Source organism: Pseudonaja textilis, chromosome 1 (genome assembly GCF_049901715.1).
Source record: "Pseudonaja textilis isolate UNSWEBS1 chromosome 1, rPseTex1.2, whole genome shotgun sequence".
NCBI lineage: Eukaryota > Metazoa > Chordata > Lepidosauria > Squamata > Elapidae > Pseudonaja > Pseudonaja textilis.
The window spans coordinates 106,985,111-106,998,143 of record NC_141990.1 but is presented as its reverse complement, the minus strand read 5'-3'; the positions used below and the strand labels follow the sequence as shown (position 1 = coordinate 106,998,143).

General features: G+C 38.1%; 1 long non-coding RNA gene across 1 annotated transcript in view; it reads left to right on the top strand.

Moving 5' to 3' along the window:
- The window catches only part of LOC148127747 (uncharacterized), a 64,019-nt gene extending 57,059 nt beyond the window's left edge, over window positions 1-6,960 (top strand). Inside the window, exon 4 of the long non-coding RNA XR_015741079.1 lies at window positions 6,768-6,960. This is a non-coding gene — a long non-coding RNA (uncharacterized LOC148127747). The remainder of the gene's footprint in view (window positions 1-6,767) is intronic.
- The last annotated feature ends 6,073 nt before the right edge of the window (window positions 6,961-13,033 follow it).

Below are 13,033 nucleotides of genomic sequence, written 5' to 3'. Positions count from 1 at the left end.
CCCTCCGGAGGCTGGAAATGGGCCCGTTTCTGAACTTCCAGAACTTCCGGGAGGCCCATTTTCCCCCTCCCTGAGCCTCTGTGCAGGCCCTGCACTTTCCTCACATCCAAATGGGCCATCCAGGGATGGGATTTGGTGGTTCAGCCATAATGTAGCAGCCCACCCCTCTTTTACTAAGGCTATAAAAAATATAGGCCCCAGTGCCCAAGCTTTTCAGCAGCAGCACCTTGTTACAGGAGGTCCCCTTCTGTTGTGGTTAGCCAGCAGCAGGTGCAGACAGCTGAGGAAACCGAGGACTCAGATGAGGGGCCAGGACTACTAGGGAGTGGACTGATGCCTTCAGAGATTGTGGGGGCTGCCAGCAGTGATGAGGAGGTTCCCAAGAAGCCTGTGCCAAGTGCATGTGCACACAGGATTGCTCATAGGAAAGAGCAACTACAACAGCACGGGCAACTCTGGAGTAAGGCTGCAAGGTAATGGCCCCTCCTTCAAGAAGATAAAAGCCAGCTGTGAAACGAATGTGCTTTGCAGAATGCAAAGACGTTTTGAAACTCCAGCCTTGTGGACATTCCAGTGTCCTGAGTTTGTATTTGAAGATTCTTGTATTACAAATTTTTTCTTGTCTGTTATCTTTTGGCAAGTATTGCAAAGTTTGACAAGGCTTGTGCTTATCACAGCTAATTATTTTGCAAAAGCATTACAAGGTTTCTGTTCCCTTTGGATTGGGTTTGAATTGTTGGAAAAGGGCTTGGGTCAGAATACTCTCAAGTCCTCTTTACTTCCCAGAGGTGTCCTAGGTTCAACATAGAATAGTACAGAGCTCAGGCAAATGGGTTGGCAAATCCTGTGAACTGAGCAGTTTAGGTCCAATTTAGTCTATGTTAATATGATTCCTTTCCCAAATTGTCTTCTAAGACAGTGATCCCCAATCTTTTTGGCTCTGTGGACTGCTGGTGGCAGTGGTGTGTGTGGGGGGGGGGGAGGCAAATGTTTTATGTGCATGCACCATTTCTACAAATACAGCTTTGTGCGCTTGTATGTTCATTTGCTTTGCACAGCTTGGTTCCCAATGTGTCACAGCACAGTACCGGACTACAGACCAGGACTTGGGGACTCCTGTTTAAGAGGTCTAGTGCTATGCTATCCTTCCCTCCTAGTCTAATTTATTATAATGGTATTTGTAGCTTTTCTATCAACCACTAGGACTTGGATTGGCTAAAAGTCTATTGAGACATGGTGGCACAGTGATTAGAATGCAGTACTGCAGGCTACTTCTGCTGACAGCTGGCTGCCTACAATTTGGCAGTTCAAATCTCACCAGGCTCAAGTTTGACTCAGCCTTCTATCCTTCTAAAGTGGGTAAAATGAGGATTCAAATTGTTGGGGGCAATAAGCTGACTCTGCAAACTGGTTAGAGAGGGCTGTAAAGCACTGTGAAGCAGTATGTCTAAGTGCTATTGCTATTGAGACTAACTAGGCCTATCATGTCTAGCATGGGATATAACTTGCGGTTTCCTTGTTATTTACTCTGTCCTACTATTCTCTCCAGGAAGCCAATTGAAACAGTCCCAGCTTAATCCTAGCTGGCAGCATTGGACCTCCATAGTGAATCACCAGCTTCTGTTGCCTTTTCAGTACAATTTCCTGCTCCTTGGTATGTATTGTCGTAGATTCTCTTGATAAGCCATACATTTCCCCATCTGGTCTTCTGCAGGGCTTTACAATGGCATCACTTATTGTCCCACCAACAGTTGCAGAACCTCTTGCTAGGCCTCTCCCACTTGGCCTCCCAAACCAAGTCCTAACTAAGCATCTTTAAATGTTGACTATTGTTGGATCCTCTTGGTCAGAGATCTCCAAACTTAGCAACTTTGAGACTTGTGGACTTCAACTCTCAGAATTCCCCAGCCAGAATTCTGAGAGTTGAAGTCCACAAATCTCAAAGTTGCCAAGTTTGGAGACCTCTGCTCTTGCTCTTTCAGATCTATTCCTGGCTTTTCTGTCCCTGTTCCAACTGCTATGCTTAGCTAGCTGCAGTTTGCCTTCCAGACTTAGCTGATCAATTTCAGCTTTGGAGGAAGAAAGGCCTTTCCAGCTCTTCTCATAAGAAAAGTTGATGTGTCAGGCCAGTCAGATCCAAACTACATGAAAACTACCTTACACAACCAATTGCCCCCACCATTTTTTCTCTTGTCACTTAATTATTCTCATGCATTCCCATCTCAATAATAAATTCCATCTTTTTTTTTCACTCAGCAGCATTAGCACAGGTAGACTAATTTAAAAACTACAATGAAGGGAAGGGTGGCAAGGCCTTCCTTTTCATGCTGAGCCAGTTTCTTTCTTTCTACATGGGATGTTCAATATGTTTTGGTTTACCACACAGATAAGGAACCGGATGTCTCCAGCTATTTTGTATGCATATAATCTCTGATACTCAAACATTCCAGGGTTGCAGTTGAAAACATCTAGAAGGCACCATTTTGCTCTTCCCTGGTTTAGCTGTTATAAGTGCTGTTTATATATATATATAAATATATATATTTGTAAAAAAAGAAAAATATGAAGGCACGGCTATCTTGAGTTGCATGCCTAGGTATAAACATTCATTTCTCAGATTAAAAACACAAGCAATGTAACTTTTTGCAACAGGAGAGAAAAGCTTAAAAACAAACTTCCTCAAAATAGTAGACATGATTGAGTAAATAATGCAATTAAATTCTGTTTTAATCAACAAGTAGTTCACATTGTTTTCAGTGAACTAAATTTTATCTAAAATTTATTTCAACTCCTAGGTTAAAATATGCAGATAAGTAGAGCTAAGAGGCCATACTATCAACTTTACTATACCTATTCAAAGATATATATCTCTGTGCGGGTGGGTGGGTATGTATATGTATCTATCTATATCTATATATCTATATCTATCTATCTTTCTATCTATCTATCTATTTATATATCAATCAATATATCTATATCTATCTATCTAGCTCTATATATCTATCTCTATATATCTATATCTATATATGTGTGTGTATGTTTGTGTGTGTTACCTTAATGCTCTTTCCTGCTTTTTGGTGATGATAAAGCTAACAGACTCATTATCTTCATGACTTGAAAAGAAGAAACAAAGCACGATGGAAAATTGAAAGCAATCCCTCAACAGAATTAGTCAAAGACATGTTACATGACACGAATCAAAGAAAGTATTCCACAAACACACTCTCTATACATGTAGAAGCTACCTAAGTTGGCAATTTTTTAAATTATTTCAGTGAGAGAGTAGCCCCTACCGTATCTCAAGACAGACACTAGTTTTGTTCTCCAGACTTTCTTATCCTTTCACTGTTCTACTTGGTGCTTGCTTCCTTTCTCCAGATATACATGCTGCTTTATAGCAGTATCAATGTTAGCATGTAAAAAGTAAAGATAAATGAATTCCTGTGGATTTTATTCCACTAGTCATTGATGACTATAGGGGGCAGTGATTGTCTCCATTTCAATGCCATTAAGCCAGCAATGACCAAAGATGTTTCCACAGTCATGAGGCCAGCATGATATCATGGAGCACTGTTATCTTCCCACCAAAGTGAAACCCATTTATCTATTTGAATTTTTGCATGCTTTCAGACTACAGGTTGACAGTGAGCTGGGTGAGGATAGGAGCTCTCCCTGTTGCATGATGCTCGGGTCTTGAACCTTGCCTGCAAGCTTTCCAGCTGACAAGCCCAGCATCTTAACCACTGTGCTACCATCTGCCCTTAATGTTAGCATTACCATGTTAATATTTATGTTCATGTACAGTGTCTGTGTTGAACATGTGTTGAACTGGACTAGCAGGCTTTCTGTTTATTTGTCCACAAAGGGATTTTTTCTGACAACGATCCATTAGGAGAAGGCAAAGAAATGCAACAATCAGCAATAAAGGCAGCCACAAATAAATATCGCTACTAAAGTGTAGCCCAGAAGGCAGAAATTATTGAGTTTGGATGGTTCATCTTGACACAACTGCCCTCTAGCATTTTGTGTTTTAGGTGGCTGTGTCATTCTAACAAATGGTAGGGCCAAGCCAACTATTATATACCATTAGGGTTGACTATAAGAGGAATCATGAAACACAGAAGTGTGATTTCTCTTTTAAAATATATAAAAGCATAACTAGATTTCTGACATGTATACTCGTTTCTAGTACTACCAAGTCAGCTTTTTCCTTTCCTATACATCTGCATCTGATAAAGTTGTGTACTTTAAGTGAAAGAACATTATATTTGTCTTTGCTAAATTTCATTCTATTATTTTCAACCCATTTCTCTTATGTACTAAGAACATTCTGCGCAATGTTTCAGTCTTCTGAAGTATTATCTATCCCACCCTAAACTATTTCATTTGTAAATCTGATAAGCAGTCTTTCTATCTTTTCATCCAAACGGTAATGTTAAAGAATGCAGAGCCCAGAACTGAAATTTCTGAACCCTATTTGATTCATGGGCATTGGGGGCAGGCATTGCGAAAATATGAAACAAGTCTTATGATCAAAATATAAATTTCCATTCTTTTTGTTACATGTGTTTATATGAGTTGTAACAGCTTGCATTGCAACTTTGCAACACCTGTTTTGTCATTTTGATGAAACTGATTCTGCCACTACCTTTTATATAATACCTCATTTTAGTCTGATGAGGAACTCTTGATGAACGCTCTTTGAATACATTTTTGAGCTATCTATGTATGCATCTAATTGATCCATCATCCATTCCGCATTTCACCAGCTTGTTAATCACAGTGCTGTAGTGTTCTTCGTCAAATGCTTTTCTTAAAAACAAATGTGTGATGCCACTGCATCCAGATTTTTTTTTAAGTTACCAGAACAAACGTAAAGTAATACCAGTTTGGCAAGATGTGTTCCTGGCAAATCTATGGTGGCCCATTATTTTTAGGGTACTTACATATTCATAAATCATTTCTCATCTTTATTTTACTCCATTCAAATGCCATGATGGTTCCATACCTACAAATTTGTGTAGCCCTATGACACTCTATGGAGAAGAATTTTGGAGTTTAAAAAGCTGGATAGAAAAAATATTGATTGCTTTCATGTTGGGGAAGACTCCTGAGACTATGGACAGTTAAGATAACAAGCTAATAAATCCATAAGCAAATCATCCCAGAGTTCTCATTCAAGGCACAAATGATTAGACTCAAACTATCTTTATTCAGATACATTATGTGGAAACTCAGCTCTCTGGAAAAAAATCCAATGCTGGGAAAAGTAGAAGGAAAGAGAAGAGGATGACCAGAAGCAAAGTGAATTGATACAGTTACAGTAGCAATTAGCGCACTGTTGGGAGACTCGAAACAACAGGTTATGGATAGACTGTTATAATCTAAATATAAAATTATAATCAGTCAACCAACTGATATTGGATTGACTAGATGGGTCACTCTTTTTCCTTTTTTAAACATATGGAAAATGTTTGCCCTTTTCAAGTTGTTTAACACTCAAATAGTTGTCTAGAATTTCTAAAACACAAATATATATTACGTATCTGATATTAATTATTATTATATGTATTATTATCATATAATTATATGTATTATTATCAGATACACATTATGTATCTGATATTAATACAGTTGAGAAAGTCCAGAAATATTTCACAAGAAGAGTCCTCCACTCATCTACTCGTAGAATACCTTATCCCACCAGACTTGAAATTCTAGACCTAGAAAACCTAGAACTACACCGCCTTCGGTCCAATCTAAGTATAGTACATAAAATTATATATTGCAATGTCCTACCTGTCAATGAATACTTCACCTTCAACCATAACAATACAAGAGCAAACAATAGATACAAACTCAAGATAAACTGCAAAAAACTTGATTGCAGGAAATACGACTTCAGCTACAGAGTAGTCAATGTCTGCAATACTCTACCTGATTCTGTGGTTTCTTCCCCAAACCCCAAAAACTTTAATCTTATACTGTCTACTATTGACCTCACCCCTTTCCTAAGAGGTCTGTAGGGGGCGTGCATAAGTGCACCAACGTGCCTACAGTCCGTGTCCTATTGCTCCTTTTTATTTTTCTTACGTGTATCCATTTCATGTATTCATAACTATGTTTATACTTATACCTGTTATCTTATAATTGCTTGACTAAATAAATGAATAAATAAATAAATAAATAAACAAACAAACAAATAAATAAATGTTTGGCCAGTATCTTTAGAATAGATGAATCCTGATCTATAGATTTAAACTCAATGAAAATACAGAGGTATTTCCTGTTCATATTTCTTTCAATTTTAAAATTCAATCCTTCTCTCCCATCCTGCTCTTCAGAGCTGCATGGTGGAATTCATATCCTTTTGTTGGAGGAGTCTAAAAAGAGTTTAGTAGTTCTGCCTTGTGTTTGTTATCTGTTAATGTTTCGCTGCCTTCGCTGAACAGCTGTCATGCTGATCTTTTTCTCTTCTGTTCTTGTTGAACATATCTGAAGATATCCTTTTCACATTTTACACCAACACTTAGATCATTCTGAGCTTTAGCTTTTCTTGATACAAGCTCTACAAATTCCAAGTGCCAACATATATAAAGTCTTTTTTTGTATTGATGTTTTTTGACCAACCCCCTCATATGAATATATACACATACATACATAAATACATAGGTATGTATGTATGTAGTTTTATACACACACACACACACATATATATATGGGTTCGTCAAAGCCACAGGACATGAAATTGATTTTAAAAATACCAGAACTATCGCCAAAACCGAACACTTCAACAGCAGAATAATCAGAGAAGCCATAGAGATAGAAAAACGCCCACACAGCATGAACAAACGAGATGACACCTCCCGCCTTCCAGCCATTTGGAAACCCGCCCTCATGAACAGACGAGTACCTAACATGAAGAAGGACACCAGACCCACACCCATGAGAGCCACACAAGATGCCACCACCACACTTCCATATAGAAAACAGACTCCCACCCATTCAGAAAATGAGACACGACCATGGACCAGAAGCTGTACTGCAGCTGCATCACTACCCACTTCAAACCCCTCTGAGCCATACATGAAGCAAACCGACACCCACTATGAAGATGCAGCAGGACCACGTACTAGAAGCCAAACAGCAAGATCACAACTCACCAGCTCAAATCCCCCAGCAACTAAGACTAACCTGAGCACAACCAAGCCCCCACCTGAACAGAACACGCCTCCAACCAATCAGAACACGGCTAACCCCCAACCAATCAGAACACAGCCAAATCCCCTACCAATGAGAACACACCCCACCCAATCAGAACACAGTCAAGCCCCACCCAATCAAGTCCCACCCCCACTGGCAGTTAAAAGGAGGAAGCAGCTGCAATCTCACATTACTCTGAGAAGCACAGAGCCGGAGACAGAAGCCTGAAGATGATGAATGAGACTTCATCGAAACGTTGCCTAGATACCTCGAATCTTACGTGGGAGAAAACCCGAACAACCAAAGATCCACATATACATATACATATACATATATATATATATATATATATATATATATATATATATATATATATATATATATATATATATATATATATATATATCGCACAGCAGTAGGCTAGCCCCAAATTTAAAACTAAAACAACTGTAAAAGTTTGACTCACAGATGAACACAGTACAGAAGCCTGATGATGGCTTGAGAATATGTTTTCTTAAGTTTTCACGGGTACTTACATGTAAGGTATTCAGCTTTGTTCAAGTATTTTCCCACGTCATTATAGTTGTGCTTTTAAAGTTGTAGCAATGTTTCGGCAGAATCTCATCTGCCATCATCAGGCTTCTGTACAGTGTTCATCTGTGAGTCAGACTTTTACAGTGGTTTCAGATTTAAATTTGGGGCAGCCTATTGCTGTGCCAGAATGGTTTTTTTCTTCATCCTGATTGGTTGGGAGTCTTGGTCTGTGTTTATTGGTCTTGGAGTTTGCTGTGTTCTGCTTGATTGGCAATATATATATTGCTCAAAAAAATAAAGGGAACACAAAAATAAGACACCCTAGATCTGAATGAATGAAATATTCTTATTAAATACTTTGTTCATTACATAGTTGAATGTGCTGACAACAAAATCACACAAAAATTATCAATGGAAATCAAATTTAGCAAATTTGGACATCTGGATTTGGAGTTACACTCAAAATTAAAGTGGAAAAAAACACTACAGGCTGATCCAACTCTGATGTAATGTCCTTAAAACAAGTTAAAATGAGGCTCAGTAGTATGTGTGGCCTCCACGTGCCTGTATGACCTCCCTACAACACCTGGGCATGCTCCTGATGAGGTGGCGGATGGTCTCCTGAGGGCTCTCCTCCCACACCTGGACTAAAGCATCCCCCAATTCCTGGACAGTCTGTGGTACAAGGTGGTGTTGGTGGATGGAGAGAGTCATGATGTCCCAGATGGGCTCAGTTGTGGTGACAACCCTTTGACAAATATTTGCTCTAAGTCAAAATAGTGCTGGCCTTCCTTCTGTAAAACCAGCTTATCTAGTTCTTTTCCAGATATTGAACTTAAGCATGAATTGAATCCACACAGAATCAAATATTTCAGAATGGGCTGCACAATTGACCTCATTACTCTGCTAGCTTTTCATCATGCTATTCTACTATTTTTTTATTCTGTATATTCTGCTATACACTATAACAAGCAAATACTGGAGTGCATAAAACCAGACATGCCACTGTAAGGCAGAATCACACAACTGGGTATCATTATTTTGGCCATATCAATCACGGGGGTTCACTGGAGGAAACAGTCATGTCTGGAAGAGCTAGTGCTAAAATGAAACCAGTTGACAAAGAGCCTGGTGGTTGGACACCATCAAAGCTGACACCAACCAGAGCATAGAACAACTCAAAGAAGTAGTGCAAATTGGAAGATGTGAAGAGACCTGGCCCATAGAATCATTAAGAGTCAGATACAATTGAATGAATATCATTATCATCATCATCCTGCTACTCTGATTTTTTTTAGTTCTCTGTGGTTTTGTTTTTCAGTTCCTTTGTTTTTTATATTCCTTTTCAACCATAAGCTGCCACAAGTTTTTGCAACAAGTTTGATAATTAGATATGTAGGTATAGATAGATAAAGTTGCATGTGCTATATCTGTAGAAAAATTATATAGCTGGAAGCTGCAAATGTACCATATTTTTTTCTGTTAAAACTACTTCTGCATAATCTGTAACTTCTTTTTTTCCTCCTATAGTATTTTAACTTATTGAATTGCTTTGATATGTTAATTAGAGAAGAGTCATCTGACTCTTCTTGGAACAAACTTAGCTGATGATTTATTGTAACCATTTTTCATAATATTTTCCCAAGTAACATTCCAGTAATGCAATATCTGTCAAATAATTGTAAATAGATTGGAAAATTCCAAATTGCACTAAAACAGCAGATCAATTCTTGTAATGAGGGACCATAATAAAGTTGAAAGGTTTTTTGTTAAGAATCTGCACTTTATATTGTGGTAACAGTAAACCATGCTAGCTTCTGAAAAATTACATAGGTTGTATTGTCTCTAAAAATTAATTTCCAGAGGAACCAAGATTTGAAAGATGTTGTTAGCATTCCTTTAAATAAATACTGTATAATAAAATGTGACAGCAATTTAGTTGAAATATCAGTTTAGACTGAATGTTATTATTTATTTAGTTATTATTTATTAATTGTTTATTAAATTTATACACTACCCATCTTAATCAACTCTGGGCAGCTTACAACAATTATAATCAGGTTAATGCAGCAAGTGGCTAAAGCTAGTGGCACCCAGAAGTAATCCATGGAATAGTTGCACAAGATTATGTAAAATGGTGGCCCAAATAATAAAAGCAGGTAAAAGAAGAGGGAAAACCAGGGTAATAGTTATTTGTGATTTTACTAGCAATATACAGGTAGTGTATGTTGATTATTTTTTTCTTTGTAGGTTGAATATCTATGCATCATAAGGCTACCGCCCAAATATAGAACTCTTAGGAAAGAGTATTAAACTTACATACATATGGAGCCTGCATAAAACTGGACAATTCTTCTAGAAATTCTGCTAGTCAGGCATTATGCAGGCAATGCCTCTGTGGAATCCCTGTGTATGCTTTCTTCTACAGATGAAGCCAAAATAGTTAAGAAAATTGTTGCCCAAAAACTAGAGGGGAAGGATAGCCGCAGCTAAGCATATCTATTAGTCACTCTATTACTGAAGCAAATTTTTGGAGCAACATTCTGATAGGACAAGTAGAACAGTATACTTTAAAACAGAAACAACTAAGACAATTTTAATCTTTTTCAGCTGATTAGGGATGAAGCATAGGATGTGTCATATAAAAATGGATACCAGGACATATTCATGGTGCAGTTAAGGAGACATAAAGATGAGCTCTTAATGTAAGCTCTGAGCACATTAACCTACTGCATATAAATGAAATTCAATGTAGAGAAAAGTAAAGTCCTACACTTAGGCAAGAAAAACCAAAAGTACACATATAGACTGGGTGAAACCAAGTTCAATAGCAGTAACTGTGAGAGGAATCTTGGAGTCTTAGTGGACAACCAGCTAAATATGAGCCAGCAGTGTGCAGCAGCAGCCAAAAAGGTTAATGCAATCCTAAGTTGCATTAACAGAGGGATACAATCAAGATCAAGTCAGATACTAAAACCACTCTATGAAGCCTTAGTAAGACCACACTTAGAGTACTGCATCCAGTTTTGGTCACCACATTATAAAAAAGATATTGACACTCTAGAAAAAGTACAGAGAAGAGCAACCGGGATGATTAGGGGACTGGAGACTAAAACATACAACTAACAGTTGCAGGATCTGGGCTTGGCTAGTCTAGTAAAGAGAAGGACCAGGGGAGACATGATAACATTCTTCCAATATTTGAGGGGCTGCTACAGGGAGGAAGGGGTCTAGCTATTTTCTAAAGCACCTGAAGGCCAGACAAAGAATAATGGATGGAAATTGAACAAGGAGAGATTTAACCTGGAAATAAGGAGAAACTTTCTGACAGTGAGAACAATCAACCAATAGAGCAGCTTGCCCCCAGAAGCTGTGGGAGCACCATCACTTGAGACTTTCAAGAAGAGATTGGACTGCCATTTGTCAGAAATGGTGTAGGGTCTCCTGCTTGGGCGGGGAGTTGGACTAGATGACCTACAAGGTCCCTTCCAACTCTGATTATCTGTTAATCTGTTAAACATCAGTGGTTGTTTCTTTCAAATCAGAATAGAGCTAAAAGGGATCATGGAGGCCTCCTAGTCCAGCCCTCTGCTCAAGCAGGAGATCCTATACTATTTCAGATAAGTAACTGTCCAGTCTCTTCTTAAAAACCTCCAGTGATGAAGCACTCACAACTTCTGAAAGCAAACTGTTCCTCTCCTTGATTAGTTTCCATCCATGCTTCTTGTCCTGCCCTCTGGTGCTTTGGAAAATAAATTGACCTTCTCCTCTCTGTGGCAGCCTTTCAAATACTGGAATACTGCTATCATGTTCCCCAAGTCCTTTTCTCGAAACTAGCCAAACTGAAATCCTGCAAACGTTCTTCATATGTGTAGAAAATTAGCACCCAACCCTCTCCTAGAAAATTGAAATATCCTAGGAAATATTAAAAAGGCAGAATATTTCCCATAAAAGGAGTAGAAAATCAGAAACAGAAATTCACCTCAGAAGTAGAAGCTTACCCCCACCTTTGTTAATGGGTGGGTCATTAAAGCCTGGGCCAGAATAGTTTACATAACAAAAATCTCCAGGTAAAGCTATAGCTATTGCCCAAAGCCCTTTTCATTACATCATCATCCAGCAAGGCTCAACCAAGCCTGGAACTCAGGACAGCCTATAGAGTTGCCCCTGCATGGCCCCATAGGAATCTGACAACCAATCAGAATACAAGCTCAAATTCAAATCTCAACAGAGGGTATAAAACCAGACACTTTCAGCCCTCCTCCTTCTTCTTGAACTTTCCCTTCACCTTGAAGCATGTGATCATTCTTTTTACTTTGGAGTTCCAAGCCATGTGGTCCTGTCCACCATTAAACCATCTTTCCAAACAGCCTCCATGTTTCCAGTGTCTTTTTCCCCTCTTGGAACTGAACCCAGAAGAATAATTATTCTAACATATGTTTTGATCTTAGTTGTTCTTCTTTGCACTTTTTCCAAAGTCTCAATATCTTTTTTGTAATGTGATGGCCAATGTTGACCAAAATCAACATTTCTTTAATTAAATCTTGTATTTTCATGAGCAAATGTTTTCATAAACATGAGCAAATGTTTAACTCAGTTGCCTAAAGTGTATTGGTATATGCTGTGATCCTGAAACTCTTTAAATGGGTCTCTTGTCTTCATCTTGCAAAACAAAGCCTTTGAAAATAGATCCCCTTTTCCACTGCAAACTTGTTTAAAAACTAAGAACTAACTTTCAAGTGGCTTGGAAAGCAAAAGCCTGGATGAATGCAGGAAACTAAGTATGGCAGTTGTCAAAGACTTGCTGTATCATTTGTATACAGTAGTCCTCACTCTTCTGAAAAAGCAATTAAAGCTGGATAATGCAGAGCAATTGGCTCAAATAAGTGTAGCAAAAGCAACTACATCAAGTATACTGAAATGAGCATTTGAAATGCATTTGAAATGGAAAGTCTTACTTCTGCATACAAGAGCACAGTATACTTTGATACGAGGTAATTTCAAATCAAGTAGTGTAAGAAAAAAAAAGATTAATCCTCAGGAACTATAAAACCAGTATGAATTTTTTCTTTAACTATCAGTATGGTAGTTCTACATTTTTTATAAGAAACTGTACTGGGAATCCTGTAGCATAGGATTTACTATTGAACTAACTTAAGTAATACCAAGCAGAAAATTATTTCAATCTTTATATCAAAATGTAGATCACAAAATGTAAAAATAAAGTCTTGCATTTGACTAAAGTTTACACATGTTTTAAGCTACGTTTCTGCTTAAATTAAGCATGTACACTTTG